Source organism: Myxocyprinus asiaticus, chromosome 22, assembly GCF_019703515.2.
Source record: "Myxocyprinus asiaticus isolate MX2 ecotype Aquarium Trade chromosome 22, UBuf_Myxa_2, whole genome shotgun sequence".
NCBI lineage: Eukaryota > Metazoa > Chordata > Actinopteri > Cypriniformes > Catostomidae > Myxocyprinus > Myxocyprinus asiaticus.
The window spans coordinates 25,354,624-25,367,402 of NC_059365.1; the positions used below are offsets into that span (position 1 = coordinate 25,354,624).

Consider the following 12,779-nt stretch of genomic DNA (forward strand, 5'->3'; position numbering starts at 1 on the left):
TAGTTAGTGATTTGTGCAAAGAATGTTCAGGTTCCCATGAGACACCAAATGGCTTTGGTCGGTCGTGTGACGTAGTGAGAATCGAGGAGGCAGCTTGGCACATAATAAGCCACAAGTTACACAAAAACAATTATATTATCTCAAATGATTAAACGGGTTAAACTGTACTTACTTTTCAGTAACTAGTAATTGCAATTATTTTTTTAATATTCAGGAATATTCAGGCCAATGTCTACAGTGCGATATACAAGACATTATTAATGTTCAAAATTATGATTTCCAACCCTTGAAAAGTAATTGAAATTCAGTAATCACGAACGATTGGAAAAGTCATAGAATGTCATTGATTCAAAGGTGTGGCAGCCCTCACTTTTCAAATGCATGAAATATGTATTAACACACTCAGATATGTGTTTTACTCATAAATTAGCCTAGAGCTAACACTGCTCATCTCAACTGTGAGTGTGTGACAGTATCATGTGGATTTTGGTTATGATGGCTTCCCAGTCCTTATATGCTGTAGTCTCTCTAAATTTTTTACTACAATATTTAAGTAAATCTTTCAATGTTTTTTTCAGCATTATTTACTTGATATAAGAAATTAATTTCACAGTTGAATGTTGCTGGAAACACCCCATTTGTTAATATGATAATATAATAACATGTTTCATGTTATACTGAAAAATCAAATGTATTATACAAATGTTTTGAAGTTAAAAACAATCTGGAAAAACAATATGAATTTATTTGAATTTCATTCCATTTTAATTCTACTTGGTTAAATTGAAATTGCAATTCTACATCCTTTTTGCTACCTTAATTCAAATTCAGTCCAAATTCAGGAATTTAATTGGAATTGAACTGGCATTCTTCATTCAATTCTGAATGGTGCACAACCCTGGTGTGGACATAGGCTCTTTCTCTCTGTTTGGGGAGAACCACATAAAGCCAAACACCGGAAAGAGCTTAAGTCTGTGTATCATTAGACAGTTTACATCTGCAGGCCCTACCTTATCTGGATACACTAAGATCCAGATAAACATGGATTGAAGATGAAGTCAAAAAGTCGGCCATGCCTTCTGCTGGATATTCCCACTTTGTCTCATTGAGAAAATGATAGTGTGCTTTATAGTCACATACACAGAAATGTGAGGACTGCATCAATATACTGTATCACTGATGAGATGGTGAACAGACAAGCAGAATGGCATCACCTCAAACTCCCAGCAATGCTGTCACCATGCCAGTCCCTGCAAACTATTTTGGTCTGCTTTCTCATGAAGTTATTTTGCAGTCTATCAATTTGAATTTGTCTAAAACAAGCTGCAGATGACATCAAGGTGGAATGTGCGTTTCCTCATGTTAATGTCAATGTTTAAAGCAGGAGGATTGAATTACAGTTTTCCATGACCTTTCCACTTAAGTGAGCTCTCAGTACAGGGTTATATTACACATCAGCAGACATCAGCCTTAGTTGCGCATCAAATATAAATAAATTATTGAAGACAAAAGCTTTGGTATACTACAACAATAAACTATCAGAGGCAGTGTGTTACAGTGATTTTTCCAAAAGGAAGGGGTGTTCTTAGCAGCAACAACAATGATAAATGATAAAAGGCGGCAATTATGTTCAATAAAAAGTTAGGCTACATTTATTGTTGATAATAATCCGAAAAAAATTATTCCTCTGAGAAGTAATGTACTACATTAACCTAACAGTAGGCTGTTTACAGATGCCAAGTTCTTGCAAAGTAGCTTGGCCCAATTATATAGAATGTTCGGTCACAATTAGAGATGCCAAGGTGAGTTTTTTTTACAGTTATATTACCGTCTTAGAACAAATAACCACGGTTAACCGGTTTTACGATTATTTGCAAATTTTCATCCATAAATACAGTTGAAGTCAGAAGTTTACATACAATTAGGTTGAAGTCATTAAAACTAATCTTTTAACCACTCCACAGAATTAATATTAGCAAACTATAGTTTTGGGAAGTCGTTTAGGAAATCTACTTTGTGCATGACATGAGTAATTTTTCCAACAATTGTTTACAGACAGATTGTTTCACTTTTAATTGACTATATCACAATTCCAGTGGGTCAGAAGTTTACATACACTAAGTTAACTGTGCCTTTAAGCAGCTTGGAAAATTCCAGAAAATTATGTCAAGCCTTTAGACAATTAGCCAATTAGCTTCTGATAGGAGATGTACTGAATTGGTGGTGTACCTGTGGATGTATTTTAAGGCCTACCTTCAAACTCAGTGCCTCTTTGCTTGACATCATGGGAAAATCAAAAGAAATCAACCAAGACCTCAGAAAAAAAATTGTGGACCTCCGCAAGTCTGGTTCACACTTGGGAGAAATTTCCAAATGCCTGAAGGTACCACGTTCATCTGTACAAACAATAGTATGCAAGTATAAACACCATGGGACCACGCAACCATCGTACCACTCAGGAAGGAGATGCATTCTGTCTCCTAGAGATGAATGTAGTTTGGTGCGAAAAGTACAAATCAATCCCAGAACAACAGAAAAGGACCTTGTGAAGATGCTGGAGGAAACAGGTAGACAAGTATCTATAGCCACAGTAAAACGAGTCCTATATTGACATAACCTGAAAGGCTGCTCAGCAAGGAAGAAGCCACTGCTCCAAAACCGCCATAAAAAAGCCAGAGTACAGTTTGCAAGTGCACATGGGGACAAAGATCTTACTTTTTGGAGAAATGTCCTCTGGTCTAATGAAACAAAAATTTAACTGTTTGGCCATAATGACCATCGTTATGTTTGGAGGAAAAAGGGTGAGGCTTGCAAGCCGAAGAACATGTTGTGGGGGTGCTTTGATGCAGGAGGGACTGGTGCACTTCACAATATAAAATGGCATCATAAGGAAGGAAAATTATGTGGCTATATTGAAGCAACATCTCAAGACATCAGCCAGGAAGTTAAAGCTCGGTCACAAATGGGTCTTCCAAATGGACAATGACCCCAAGCATACCTCCAAAGTTGTGGCAAAATGGCTTAAGGACAACAAAGTCAAGGTATTGGAGTGGCCATCACAAAGCCCTGAACTCAATCCGATAGAAAATTTGTGGGCAGAACTGAAAAAGCATGTGCGAGCAAGGAGGCCTATAAACCTGACACAGTTACACCAGTTCTGTCTGGAGGAATGGGCCAAAATTCCAGCAACTTAGGGGGCTTTCACACTGGGCACGTTTGCTGTGGTCCGATTCTGAGTACGATTGTTCCTGGTGCCCCCCGCAGTGTTGGTCTGGTTTCACACTCACTTGATTCTTTTGAACCCCGGTCCATTTGCGTTCATCTTATGTCATCACAAACACGCATGTAGAACACAACGCGACTCATACTTTTTGTTTTTTTGTTATTTTGGTGCCATTATGCACAGCAGAGTGAAGGACAACTGCGTCTATGTGCGCTTCATGGCGTAACTCATCAGATGTCCAGGGGAAGGTGGCTTGCTGCTGCTCGCAAAATGTGTTTTTTGAGGAGACAGCTGATTGCAAGGAATTAATTTGCATCTTTGTTTACATTGCACGCTTACTCACGCTCATGTCCAAGGTGAAGTTTTCACCACTGTCATCTCCTATTATACCCTATATTTATTAGTCGAAACTAATGATGTCGTCATCGGCTAAAACGCATGCGCAGGTTACTTTACTTCCTGAACGAGTGCGCACCCGAGTCCGAGTTGCTTTCACATTCACTCGAATCGCGCTACAGTTCCATTGCAACTGAACTCAGACCGCCTCCTACAGGTAGTCTCGGGTTCGGTACCACGGTGCGCTCCCCGGCCTGCATGACAGCTTTCACATTACCAATTTTTCATGCGAACTGTGCTCTGTTTCAAAATAAACTGCCAGTGTGAAAGCACCCTTATTGTTAGAAGCTTGTGGAAGGCTAACCAAAAAGTTTGACCCAAGTTAAACAATTTAAAGGCAATGCTACCAAATACTAACAATGTGTATGTAAACTTCTGACCCACTGGGAATGTGATGAAATATATAAAAGCTGAAATAAATAATTCTCTCTACTATTATTCAGACATTTCACATTCTTAAAATAAAGTAGAGATCCTAACTGACCTATGACAGGGAATGTTTTGTACGATTAAATGTCAGGAATTGTGAAAAACTGAGTTTAAATGTATTTAGCTAAGGTATATGTAAACTTCTGACTTCAACTTTAAATTATGCTATTAATCATGCTAAATTATTACATAAATGTTGTAGGCTGCTATTGTATATTGCATTACTAATAATTTCAAAATCTTTTAAAGAGGACTCAAGTGTGAACACCCTACAGAGTAACTCTTAAATTGTCAGTAAAGCATGGGCCAAACATGACTTAATTTTGGTCAAAAGGAATCATTTACTAGTTTGTAGTTTGAACATATTTTTCAACATAAGAGCTGCTGTTTAATGTAATTTTATTATATTTTTCTCTTTTAGAATTGATATCAAAGCAGTATTAACTGTTTTTTTTTCTCCAAATCGTGCATCGCTGTTTTATTTATAAATAAATTCTCAAATGACAGAATAATCATGATTAATAATCGTGATTAAAATCTTTAGCAAAATAATCATGATTATCATTTTAACCATTATCGTGCATCCCTAACAGTAACCCACATATAGAGCTATATGCTTGTGTGTGTAGAATCTTTTAATCTTTTTAGAAAAACTTTACAAATGACTGAACATCATTTGGGGCTCCTTGTGGTTTTGTGTTGCTTTTTATTTGTCTCTATGTTATCACAATTGGTGAATAATTCAGGGATGCAAACTTCTCACCTTTCAGCTAAAGTCACATTTTCTGAAGCTAATTTGCCCAAATTGTTTGGTAAAATTTTCTGTATTAAAATCACTTGAAAGGGTTTATTTAAGCTTTTATTTAAGCACTTACAAAAAGCTTTGAATGAAACAAAAAGCTTTAAATAAAAAAAAATATTTACAACTGAAAATATACATCTGGATCACTTACTATGACTTTCTCACCTTTTTCACCTATCACAAATTTGCATCCCTGATAAATGATTCATCTGATATGTTCTATAGCCACCACCAGTGTTTTTAACTTTGTCTCTGTTCCATTGGGCCATTGTTTGGCATCCTGTTGGCCTGCAGACTCATTTTATTGGCAAATACATCCAACAATCAGTGTTGATTCTAGCAGGGTAGTGGTCAAAGCTTTTGTAAGCACCCCACAGTACAACAGCAATTCTGATATTTATTCAAGGGTGAGCTTGGCTTTACTGTGCTGCAGGATTGTCTGCATCACAAAGGTTTATGACCAGCAGCTGGATCAGTTCTCATTTTAGAAACCCATTCATTTGACTGTTTAGATGTATGAAATCTAGCCTTATATTTGTATTAAAGGTCTATGTCTATAATAGGGTTTCACGCACTCTCCAAAGCACTGTATTTAATTAAAACATCCCATTGTGGAGTGTGAGAACGAGAGGAGCTGTTGGCCATTAAGCGCTCTGTTCTTGAGATGGAGTGCAAGTTGCCAAGAATGGTTAGAGGTTCAAGCCATCATTTGTTTGATTATAATTAAGACCAGTTAAAATAACCTGATATCCCAGCAAGCATTTGCAGCAGCTTTTTTTTCTGTCCTTGTCCTTTCTAGCAGCTCTCAGAATGTGAGTGGCCTGCAAAGCCGATAGTACTAGGGATGGGCATTTTGTCTACTCGAGGGGCAATGACATGTACTGTACATAACTGTATATATAATAACATGTCTGACAAACATCTTTGGCTGCTGCATTGCGTCTTGTTGTTCCAGTGTATTGTCTATTTATTATTATAGGCTGTTATAAAATAATTTGTTACAAAATGTACAAAAGTGCATAATCAAAATATAATGCATCATATTTTGTCATTATGTGAAGATTCGCTGTCCAACTCCATGAAAGAATGTGCACAATGCGCGGCTGTCTGTTCTTCCTTCAGGTTGCAGTAGTAATCTTAGTAAGCGCGCACCAGTTTTTTTAATGACTGTCTGAACCGTCTATTTTCAGATCGTGGTTGGCTTAACAGGAGACGCCATAACCATCGCGTTTTAATATGCATGTTAATGCATGTTCGGTAGCTGTTTGAATTGACCAAACTCTCGCGTGAAGTAAGTTTCTCTGTGGTAAACAGAGCGGAACTTCTGAATTCTCGTGTGAACGCGACGGCGTGATGAGGCATTGAGTGTTTACAGGAAGCGATTTTTTTAAAGTCAGTAAAGTTTTAATTAGCGGTTCGTTTTTCACCCAAACGTATCGATTCACTTCAGAAGACATTACTTGATCGGCTGGAGTCGTGTGGATTACTTTGATGCTGACTAAGTGTGCTTTTTGGACCGTCAAAAATTGGTGTCCATTCACTTGCATTGGATGAAGCTAAAAACCTGGGATACTTTCCTAAAAATCTTAAATCCTGTTCTGATGAAGAAAGAAGGTCATATATTGTACATCTTGGATGGCCTGAGGGTGAGTAAATTATCAGCAAATTTTCATTTTTGGTTGAACTGTTCGTTTAAGTTGAAGTTCAGTTTTGAAGACGCTGCATTCTGTTCCATTTAGCTGTTCACATTGTAGCTGATTGAAACACTCTCCTGCTGTATATGAGCTGCTTCAGCACATTGAGTCCACTGCCACACACCTGGTGTGTGTGTGTGTGTGTGTGTGTGTGTGTCTCCCCAAGAGTTCGCTTCTGTGGGGAAAGCCACGATGGTCTGTATTGTTGTTGCTGTGATGATTCCATTCAACTCGGAGAGTCGGAATTTCCACCTTTCAACTGGGGAAAATGCAACAGAATGACACTTTATGTCGGACTTCTAACTTGGACACTCGTGCGGAAATCTTCAACTCCCATTTCATCGAGATGCAGGTGTGTGTTACATCACGCAACCATGTCAGCGCCCAGGGCAAGGAGGTTTACAGTCAGTGACAAACTGTTAATATCCATTAACAAGTCAAAGTTCTTACATTAAAGGATAATAAAATGAGTTTAGCAAACGTTTTGCAGAATCAGATGTTCAAAACAGGGTTAATTACACTCTTTTTTGGTTATCGTAATGATGGCATTGCAGTGTCGTATATCAGTTTGGTTGCTATGAGGCGTGTCTGACAATCAGTGTACCCCTCAAAATCACTACGTAATCAATCTGAAAATTAAAAATAAGTTCCCTCTTTGACACATTTGTGTTTAGTTGTCAGGTAATTGTCACTGAAATTCGAATTAAGTGAAAAGTCACATCATGCGTGATCACCATCGCTCATCGTTTTCATGATCGATCATTGCCGCCTTGTCTGAGTACTCGAGTATCTAATGGATTTTTTAGAATATTGATTGCTCTAAAATTTGTGTTGGTTGATTGTGTGCCACCTTGTGTCAGAGCATGAAAAAGTACCAACTGTTTGAATTGCACTTTTCCTTTTTAAGTGAACCTTTATATTTGTGGGGCTCTGTAGCCAAAGCGAGAATAATCTCTGGTCTCGTGTGTTTCCAATTAGTTAATTTAAGAGTTTACTTGGGCCTAAGTAACCACAAAATGTGTTGACTGCAATTTATGTCGCTCTTTATTTAAGGGCTGGGGGCTGCATTAATACTGCTATTGTGGGGATTTGGGAGTTCCCCATAATGAATAAAGCTTTATTTTGATAAAGAATTTAATAAAGTTCTATTGCCCTGAAGGTGTATTGTTAAATCATAATGCAATATTTGGCCCTGTTGACTGTCTGATGTGTTGTCTAGCTGCAATATTAATGACCAGCCCTGAAGTCACTATACAATTATGCAAAGTTGCTAAATTGTTTCTAATTAGATTTTAGGATTTTAATTACTTTTAGTAACAAACGCACATTAATGTTATACAGGACCTTACATTATGAAAGGTTTTACACTATGAAACCACTTCAGGCTGTTGGGTCTAATATTTTAATCCCAATTCAGACATTATCCTATTTTAACTATATCTCTCCATAAAAGTCTTTGTAGGCAAATTTGTTTTGGGCTTTGTACTTTTAGAGAAGACTTTATACTGACATTTTGTGACCCATTAAAGTATTAAAAGTCCTTTAATAATAAAGGTTAGTTTATTATTACAGACAGTTCACTCCCATGACACACATTCATATTTGTGCATTCTGATCAAATTACCCTTCCCATCCCAATTGTTGCAGAGGCACTGTAAACCTGGGGCTGAGGAAAAGCTTCAGATTAGTCATAGAGTGAGGAAACCTGCTGGAAGTTCTGCTTTATGGCAGGCTCTCTGCAGAGCTCTGCTCATTAACACTCTTTCCTGAAACCGCACAGCATATGGAGAACCATCTCTCCCCTTGTGTGCTTCATAACTCCTATCCTTGCTGTAGCCAGAGATAAAACATATCTGTTAGGAGGAGAGAAGTTATGTTTTGCATTTTTATGTGAGCAGGTCAGTAAAGTCAGACTGACCAGGGTTTAAAACATTTGTCATTTACATGGAATATTTGTACTTTTAAAAATTCATTTGTCACACCACAGGACCATGTAAAACGAACTATTGAAAGCAAAAGGTTATTTTAAATGGTGACCAGTTACAGCACCTAAAATGTGCACTTTCCTTTTTACATTCATATATTTATTTTTTGTAATTAAATTTTTTTATTGATTCAAAGAAAAAACACAACAGAGAAAAACACAACATATACACACCGAATCAACATTTAACTTTTAACAATCATTAACATCCCTCCCCAAACACCAACCCCACCCTACCTCAAAGAACACCCCTGTGGTCACATAAAATAATACACACACACAAACAATAAAATAAAAAATAAATAAATAAAAAATAAAATATATAATAAACATACATAGTTAAACTAAACATCTCCCTCCTCTTCCCTTCCCCTAGAGTCCTCCAAAACTGCCAAATACCTACCCCACTTCCTGAAAAATATGTCTTCCAGCCCCAGCCTTCCATCTATCATCTTCTCATAAGCCGCCACCCTCCCCATCTCCGCACACCACTCCGGAAATGGTGGCGCTCCGTCTGACTTCCATCCCCTTAAAATAATTTGTCTACCGATCATCACGCCAGTCAGAACCCAATTTTTTATATATTTGTTGCCCGAATTTATAACTTCCCATCGCCCAAAATGCAAAGTCTGGGGCAAAGTAAATTTTGAGTGCTCAGAATATCATACAAATAATACTGAATCTTTAACCAAAAATCTTGGATCTTAACGCATCCCCAAAAAACATGGGTTGTGTCTCCAACTTCTGACATTCATATATTTATTTTAACCTAAAATTTTCATGTTATTTAAAAAGCTCATGGACATATGCATCATGACTTCATATTTTTCTGAGTAATTCTGAAACTTTGTTTTGTAGTATTCTTTATTTCTAAGTTGCTTTGAATAAAATGAATAAAATAAGTAGAAATATGAATTTAACCAGCTTTGTCAGCCACATTTTGCTGGTGAACAGCATGCATATTTTGGTGAAGCTGTTTGCATAACCTGAATATTCTTGAAAGTGGAGCAAGTCTTTTCAGCAGGGCTTACTAATTACAATACAAATTTTATGGATGAATTCTCAGAATTATTCTCTGATTTGGTTTTAAAATATAAGATGATTATAGTTGGGGATTTAAATTTTCATGGAGACAGGGCTGATGATCCTGTGGTTAACACATTTTTAAACACAACACAGTCTTTTAATTTGGAACAGCATGTATCTGGTCCAACATACAATCAAGGTCATACGTTAGATCTGGTGTTTACACTTGGATTAGTTCAGAGTATTCTGAAAATAGTGGACACTTTTGTGTCAGATCGTAAAAGCATTCTTTTTGACATTGTATTAACTGCAGAGAAATGTAAGACAAGTTGCTCCTATTGTTCTCGTACTATAAATCCAGAAAATGTAGATACATTTTCATCATTTTTTTTTTGGCTTCTGATATCTAGGCTCATGATGCCAGCACAACTGATCAGTTAAAAGATTTCAATAATTTATGTGTGTCAATATTATATTCAATTGCTCTGTCAAAACAAGAACTAGGTTAGAAGTAAATAAATCCCCTTGGATAAACAATTATATTTGCATTTTAAGGAGAAAGTGTTAGAAGGCAGAACATGCTTGGAAATCATCAGAACTTTTTGTTAACTTTGAGCACATGAAGGATCTCTTAGTGCTGTAAAATAAGACTGTTAAAGTTACTAGAACTGCTTATTTTTCAGAACTAATTACTGATAACTGCCATAATGCTAGGTTTTTATTCAATAAAATTAATAATCTGATCAACCCTGTGTCTAGTGCTGCATTTTGTCCGATAGATTGTAACACATTTTTATATTTTTTTGTTAATAATGCCTCTAACATAAGGGCATCAATTATTGCTCCGCTACCATGTGTGGAAAAAGCAGTTTGTAGTGTGAGAGTTTGCTGGATTCTTTCTCTCCTATTTCAGAGCAGGATGTTTATAAAATTTTACAACAGTTAAAACCATCTAGTTGTCGTACAGATGTTGTTCCTTTAAGAATTTTCAAGGAAGTTATTAGGACTTTAGGACTTTCTTTTTTGTCTATAGTAAATAGCTCACTTGTGTCAGGGTGTGTTCCAGAGGAGTTAAAGAGTGCGATAGTTCAACCGCTTCTGAAGAAGCCTTCATTGGACCCTTCGGTTGCTAATAAATATAGACCAATCTCAAAATTACCTTTCATCTCTAAAATTATAGAGAAAGCAGTAGTGAAGCAACTGTTGGAGCTAGTGAAGGATAACAATATTTTTTTTTTAATTTCAGTCAGGTTTTAGAGAAAATCAAAGCACAGAAACTGCCCTTCTTAGGGCTACCAATGACTTATTGATGGCGGAGGATGTGGGAGAGTGCTCCATTTTAGTGTTGCTTGATTAAACTGCAGCGTTTGATACAGCTGATCATTCAGTTTTAATTGATACATTAAAGAGATGGGTGGGAATATCTAGGGTGGCTTTAGACTGGTTTGTTTCCTATTTGTCAAACAGGAAATTTGTAGTGTCTGTTGGAGATGACATGTCCTCTTCTTCAACCATAAATTGTGGTGTTCCGCAAGGATCCCTGTTAGGGCCAATTTTGTGTTCTCTGTATATGTTACTCTTGGTTCTGTGATTTGAAAACACAACATTAATTTTCATTGCTATGCAAGTGACCTACAGTTATATTTGTCATTGAATCTCAATGATCTAACTAATTTAAAAGATCTTAAAAATTATATAGTAGATATAACATATTGGATGGCATGTAATTTTCTGCAGTTAAATTCAGATAAAACAGAGGTTGTCATAATCAGTCATGGTTTTAAAAAGAATCAGATTGGGCATCTATTTTGACACAAATTTAAAATTTGAACATCACATCAGGAAGTTAGGTCTTGTTTTTATCAGTTAAGGAACATTTCCAAGGTGAGACAGGTTCTGAGTTAGGGATACAGAGAAGCTTATTCATACATTTATTTAGTCTGTTCTAGATTATTATAATGCTATCAACGTAAAATTTACAATCAATGCAAAATGCTGCAACTAGAGTTTTGACATGAACTATGTCTTTTAATCATATTACTCCAGTTTTAGCTTCTTTGCATTGGTTACCAATTCATTGTAGGGTTTATTTTAAGATTTTATTAACTACTTATAAGGTGTTACATGGGTTGGCGCCAGATTATTTAGCAGAACTTTTAAGACCTTATTAAACAGTTAGACCTCTTATATCTTCTTGTTGTGAACTTTTGGCTGTTCCAAGATCCAAATACAGAACAAAAGGTGATAGAGCGTTTGTAGTGAAGGCCCCACGATTATGGAACAGCCTGCCCTGGGATATTAGATCTGCTGAATCTGTGTCTGTTTTTAAGTCTCATTTAAAAACTCATTTGTTTAACCTGTTGATGCTCATTGACCCCACCCATGGGTTTGACTTTACTTTGCTTAAATTATTTCACATTTACCATATAGTGTGCTGTTCAAAATTGTTCATAATTTTGATAAATTATACATCTTTATAATATGTCAACATTATTAACTCTTTTTTTTTTGACTAGACTATATAGTATATGTGAACTAATTTAAGCAAAGTGACTGCACATCAACAGGTTAAACTTGCTTTTACTACTTAGTAATTTTTTTTTTTTTTACATATGTTTTACTGAGTGTGTTTTGATTTGATGTTTTGTGAAGCATTTTGTGCTTGTTTTAATAAGTGTTTTGATTTTATATTTTGTGAAGCACTTTGTGCTATATTGCTAAAAGGTGCTATATAAATATAAGTTATTATTATGTAGCCTAATCATGATTTTTTTTTTTTTAAATGCCTTTTTTTCCAATGCATTTCCATTTGAACAATCTCGATATTGATTCTTAAATCCCAAGATCGATCTTTTAATCAATGCACAGCCTTCTACAATGAGAGGAAATCACTCACATTTGCAACTAAATGACGTGCTATGTGACTAAAATGTTATAATTTTGGAAACTGGCTGGTAAATGTTCAGATTTCACTCACCAGTAATTGTGTAGTATAGTGGTGGAATATTCAGCAGCGAGATAATTTCACTGCGTGTTTAGAGTAAAAGGTGTTCTGTGTAATGCGTGTCCAAAGACAAGATCTTCGCAACCCATTTGATATTGAATAATGTCTCTTTTAATACCCTTTCTGTTCTTTATGGTCAGTTTTTGACAGGTCTGTTTATAGTTAGCCTTGCTCATCAAAGCTTCTTTTTCAACTAAACACCTATTCTTTAGTAGAGAATG

At 36.1% G+C, this 12,779-nt stretch overlaps 1 protein-coding gene across 7 annotated transcripts in view; it reads left to right on the forward strand.

Moving 5' to 3' along the window:
- Positions 1-12,779, forward strand: part of LOC127412971 (protein diaphanous homolog 2-like) — a 625,488-nt gene that overhangs the window by 12,177 nt on the left and 600,532 nt on the right. The window lies entirely within an intron of this gene.